Source organism: Mus pahari, chromosome 21 (genome assembly GCF_900095145.1).
Source record: "Mus pahari chromosome 21, PAHARI_EIJ_v1.1, whole genome shotgun sequence".
NCBI lineage: Eukaryota > Metazoa > Chordata > Mammalia > Rodentia > Muridae > Mus > Mus pahari.
Window position 1 is genome coordinate 42,418,438 of NC_034610.1, and position 5,743 is coordinate 42,424,180.

General features: G+C 44.0%; 1 long non-coding RNA gene across 2 annotated transcripts in view; it reads right to left on the reverse strand.

The window, feature by feature from the left end:
* The window catches only part of LOC110338548, a 24,684-nt gene extending 20,843 nt beyond the window's left edge, over positions 1-3,841 (reverse strand). For both annotated transcript variants that reach the window (XR_002381301.1, XR_002381300.1), the window contains exons 1-2: positions 3,783-3,841; positions 1,602-2,877 (exon numbers count right to left, since the gene is read on the reverse strand). This is a non-coding gene — a long non-coding RNA (uncharacterized LOC110338548). The remainder of the gene's footprint in view (positions 1-1,601; positions 2,878-3,782) is intronic.
* Between the last annotated feature and the right edge of the window lie 1,902 nt (positions 3,842-5,743).

Sequence of the window (5,743 nt, forward strand, 5' to 3'; positions counted from 1 at the left end):
AATAAATTTTTAAAAAAAGAAAAAGAAACATTTCCTGCAGGAGGGAAAGGCAGGCTCATTCAGGAGGCAAATAAACAAAAGGTTTCAAATCTAAGAAGGAATATATTTGGAAAATTCTATAAGGCCTTTCCCTGGTTTGTCAAAAGGCTACTGGGGGAAGAGCCCCTGACTAGCCAGGAGGCTGAGAAAAAAATCTCAGCACTGTCAGCTGCCTGGGAACCCTGCAGGGAGCTCCTGGTTGCAGCTTCCCTGTGGTGTGGTGAGCTTAACAGAGATACTGCACTTAAAAAAAAAATGTGTATGGGTGTTTTTCCTGCATATATTTCTGTACACTACGTGCATACCTGGTGCCAAATGGGGGCATCAGATTCCCTGTAGCTGTAGTTACAGAACTGTTCTGTGGAAACTGGGAATTGAACCTGAATTCTATAGACAAGCCCCCACTGCTCTTAACCTCTTGAGTCATTTCTTCAGCCCCATAGCTGCTTTTAAAATGACGCTCCTGTAAATAGCCTGTGGCCCACACTCCTGTTAGTAACCCCAACAAAAATCATTGGTTCATCAAGCTGTACTTGTGTGCAAACCCTACTATGGTCTACTGTGGGTTCACTTTCAGAGGTGAGCATGTGTATGTTTCATATCCCTAGGAAATATGTGTCATACAACAGCAAAAGACACATTTTTGGCATATATTAATTATACAAAATAATATTATATTCATTCCCCATACCTTTTGAGGCCACTTCCTGCTCTCATTCATCACCTTCCTCTCCCCAATCAGAACTCAGCTGTGTCATATTTTGTGTATTTGATCTAATGAGTTCAATCAGGGTTGCTTAAGGGAGTGTGGGCAGCATGACAGTGGCTATATCATGAAATAGCTCTCTACCCGACCCCACCCCACCCCCGCTCCCATTAACTGCCAATACATCCTCAAGGAAGAGTGGGTCTTCATGAGGACCTAACAGTAATCCCTAACCACTTACAAATTCCCAAAGATAGTTGGGTTTCGTGAGCATCACACCTATCCATCATAGAATGTTAAAATGCCAAGTAATGTAGAATGGATTTACTCTGGGAAACTTTTATGCATGTATATAAATATTCTGGCCACCTTTCTTGCCTGACCCTCTCTTGTCCTCTTCCTACCACCACCAACTTATCTTCCCACAGCAGGAACATTTAGGTTTCCTTTCATGGCCCACTGGCTCTAAGGAGGGATGTTCACATAAGAATGGATGCGAAGGATCCATGAGCTGTCAAGGGCACAACACTAAAGGCAGTGACGTCCTTCCTCCAGTAGCCCAACATAACTGTTAGCCCCCTTAGGCAGGACCCCATGACCCCCAATCCCATCTATGACAATAGTAGGATCTTCCCTCACCAGGGCTCCCCTGCCAAGAACTACTGAAAAGTTTTATGGCACTAGGTATGAAGTGCTGGGAGAGTTGGCTTCAAAACCATTCAAAGGTGGTGGTCTATTGTGGATTTACTTTCTGGGGTGAATGTGTGTGTGTGTGTTGTGTATCCCCAGGAAAAGTCTATCTCACAACAGCAAAAGACATTTTTGGGTATATCAATTATAGAGACTAATAGGTTACCCCTTCACTTTGGCGGTGAGTATAATGCCTAGCAGGTGGTTATTGTGGCAGAGGGCCTGGAACTGAGTAAGCTCAGTGAAGACTTTTTCCCCCTCAGGATCTTCATTCACAGCATGCTCTGGCACTATCAGATCAGCCAGCAGGGAGAAAGCTTCCAGCTCGGCTGGCTTCCCCTTGATTTCTCTATGCCTTAAAACCACAGCAGTGGAGTTCTCAGCCAACAGGGGCTTCACATCCAGCTCTGGTGGCAAACACAGTTAAGAGAATGAAGATTTATAAGCTCCATCTTGTATAGGCTCAGGTAATTGTAGCTGCTCTGAATTCATGCGAACCACAATCGTGTCATTCCCCTCCCTGAAGACAGCATATCTCAGCCCCCTCTCCCACCATTGTCTGGTGCTCACAATTCCCTTCTACAATATTCTATGAGCACTGATCAGTCACTTGCTCTCAGCACCTTGGCCAGCCATGAATTTCTTCATTACCAAGCCTCTTTGATCATGCCACAGGTATAAACACTGTGATGCAATGTTGAGGTACCCAGACTTGGGCAGACGTTGCTCTGAGTTCATGTGTGCGGAGGAACATGATGTTGCCTGAAGACAGAGTCCCATCCGTTCCCACTACCTCTACTGTCTCTTAGATTTTTTTTTCCACTCCATCTTCCACAATGTTCCCTGAGCCTTGGAATGATATTGATGTCCTATTCAGTGCTGAGTCTTCAACAGCCACCAACTCTTAGCACATTGACCCTGAGCCTCTGCTGCAATAGCTGCCACAAACTGAAAAAAGAAGTTTGTGTGACCAAAGCTGAGAGCACCACTAATATGTAGGCATAGACATAACTATTTAGAAGGCAATTTGCTGGGTGCAACTTGCTCATTTAGCAAAACAGTAGAACCTTCCATAGCAGGGCCTAGTGGCTTCCCAGCCAAGGGTCACTGAACAGCTTCCTAGCACCTAATGTGAATTCCAAGTGGAGCTGACCTCAAATACAATCCAAAGCAGCTGGCTATTCCCTTGACAGTGATAAAACTATCACTCTAGTAGCACATTGCTCAGCAGGTCACTCGTGTAGCACATTAACTTAAGCCTGCTCATGAGTTTTCTCTCCCAGAACCTGCAAAGCACATCCCAGCATCAGGAAAGCTGGCCACCAGGAAGGAAGGGTCCAGGTCAGTTGCAGCTTGATGCTTGATTTTGCTCTTTCCTGAAGCCAAAGAACATGGAGTTTTCAGTGAAAGGGTCTTTACATCTGGTTCTGGCGGGAAACACACTGTTAACAGAATAAAAATACAAGTCACACACGTGTGTATGTATGTATATATGTATATATATATATATATATATATATATATATATATATGGAACATGCAGATGCAATGTTCTGAAAGGGACTTTAAAAACATTAATAAAGAGTTGGGTGTGGTAGTGCACACCTTTAATCCCAGCACTCAGGAGGCAGAGGCAGGCCGATCTCTGTGAGTTCGGGGACAGCCTGCTGTTCAAACTGAGTTGTAGTGGGTCTAGGGATGTATGTAGCGTGTAGTACACTTACGAACACACAGAAACAAATTCACTCACAATATATATGTTATACATGTGTGCATATATAAATCATATATATGTTCTATTGTAAGGTGGATTCTCCACAGTTGGAAGGAACTCTTAAAAGGTTCACAGTCTTTTCGTCACAACTGCCATGGCTATTTAAGAAAACATTTTCCTATGACCTATTATTAATGCTTCAGGTATTTGCTAACTTTGCCTATATAACTGGTATTTGTCTGGTTAAAAAAAAAAAAAAAAAAAAAAAAAAAAAAAAAAAAAACCAAAAGCAGCTTTGTGAGTTGGTTTTCATATACAGCCCAGTAATACAGTTTTTTTTTTTTTTAAATACCCAAAATAACTCTTCCTTCTCGCAGGATTACTACATGACACACAAGAAAAGCAATCTTAGTAGTAATCTGTCCAGGTAAATTTACTTTTCTACAAACACTTTCTCAGTATTAAGTTGGATATTGTACAGACTAAGCACTAAATACTTAATAATCATTTTTCAAAAATTACAAGCTAACGATTTACCACCCACTGCCCAAGTTAAGCATATCCATCCCAATGTCCATAGTGTTTCTGTGAATAGTCCCTATGTGGACCAGCTGTAACCGTGTGAACATTCACCTGATCCATATGAACGGTCAACATCGTCAGCCTGTCCCTGTGCCGCTTCCTTGGCTCTGCGTGGGTCCACTGTGTCACTCTCCCTGTGGCCGAGTGAGCTTCTGTGCATTGCCTCACAGCTGCCGAGTGAGCTTCTGTGCATTGCCTCACAGCTGCCCTGGCAATTTAGGCAGGTTTAGGACCCCCTCTAAGCTTGCCCTGGGCGGTAGGAGGCAAAGGAGTGGTCTGCACTGGCCTCAGCCCTGCGGTTGGCGAAGACCAGTGGGACCGTTGGTGAGGAGGGCGCGCGCTCCTGTAGCATGTGACCCGAGGACCTAACACCACTGGCTGATCTATGGAAGTTTGCAGATCTCGCAACAGCCAAGAATGTCAGCTCTGCCTCCCCAGCCCTCCCCCATTGTGTGGTTACACCCCACTCCTCCAAGTTCCGCCCCTAGCCCAGCCCTGGCCTGCCCCTCTTGGCAGCTAAATACTCTCAGGCGGAACCCCTTCCACCTGGGGCACCCCTGCTCACAGCACGAGGTACCTGTAATGGACTGGGATTGTGCACTCATTTGGAATTCAGTCATCTGGTGACCCCAGCCTTCCTGAGATTTTTCACCACGTCTGGGAACTCAGTGAGACACACATCACTGGTAATTTGTCGGCACAGCTGCTTCGGTGTCGGTGTAATGCCAGCCTGCCCCGGAATGGTTCTTAATGCCCAGCTATGTCTTTCCCTGGCACAATCTCGCAGTATAGACACACTGTTCAACTCCTGTTGCTCCCGACTTGCTTCCCAAAGCACACTGATGTCCAAAGGTGTCCTTTTCTGTAGACATCCAGAAGGCATTTTCCGGACATTAGCAGAAGATACAGTAGAAGACAGGGCTTTAGAAACCTCCAGTCTCACAGTGATCATAAACTCCCCAAACAATACCAAAGGCAGCTTTCCCCTGGCTCCTCCTCCCAAACTTGGCCTAGAAATTACTACAGCGATCAGGCTGGCCTTGAATCCTCCTGCTTCAGCCTCCTGCGTGTAGACATTACACATCACTGGACAAGATAGCTTATTCATAGATTGGAGCCATTTTATTTTTATTCACCCTTTCAGTGAGCTAAGTACTCAGCTATGCCAGCCATCTTTTGAAGATTCTGCCTGCTTGAAATATAGTGCTAAGTTAAAACATTGCAAAAATACTTGAGGGTATAGGTACATGAGAGTTTTAGAATTTTCTTAAGTTGTTTTTGTGGTCCTGGGGATCTACACTTAGCACATCACGCAGGCAAATACTTTTCCTTTAATGCACACCTCGACGTCTGTCTCCTGGTTTTATTGTTTTAAAATAAAATAGATTGTTATATTTTATGTTGGCATTTAAAACATAATTTATTATGTGTCAATGTGAGTGAAAACCGTGGATTCTACGTAAATTAACTCATTCTCTGAACATTCAAGAGTAGTGGTCCTCGCCGGATGATGTATGTTCTCGGTTACCCTGTTCTATAGCCACTGGTGGATCAGTTCTTTCATTTCACAACAAGGAAAAGAAAAGCAAGAAGTGTCTATTCCCTGTGGAAAGTATCTTTCCATTTACAGCTAAAGTAAATGCTCTCTTTGCTTTTGTCATATCTCCACGCATTTCACCTAATTCTCCAAAACGATAATCATGTTTCCAAAATTTTTCTTGAACATACCAGATTTACTGTCAGCAAAGAGATCTGTTTCTCTGAATATGTAGGAGACAGTGTGGGAACAATGCCTATTTATATTTATTGTTTTGAAAGATAGGCAAGACATCAGAGAAAGTAACTCATTTAACCTAGGAGGACGTTGGGTAGTCAAGGCTCGCACCTTTAATCCCAGTATTCTAGAGACAGAGGCAGGCAGATCTCTAAGTTCAAGGCCAGCCTGGTCTACAGATGAAGTTTGAGGACAGCCAGGGCTACACAGAGAAACCCTGTCTCAAACAAACAAAATA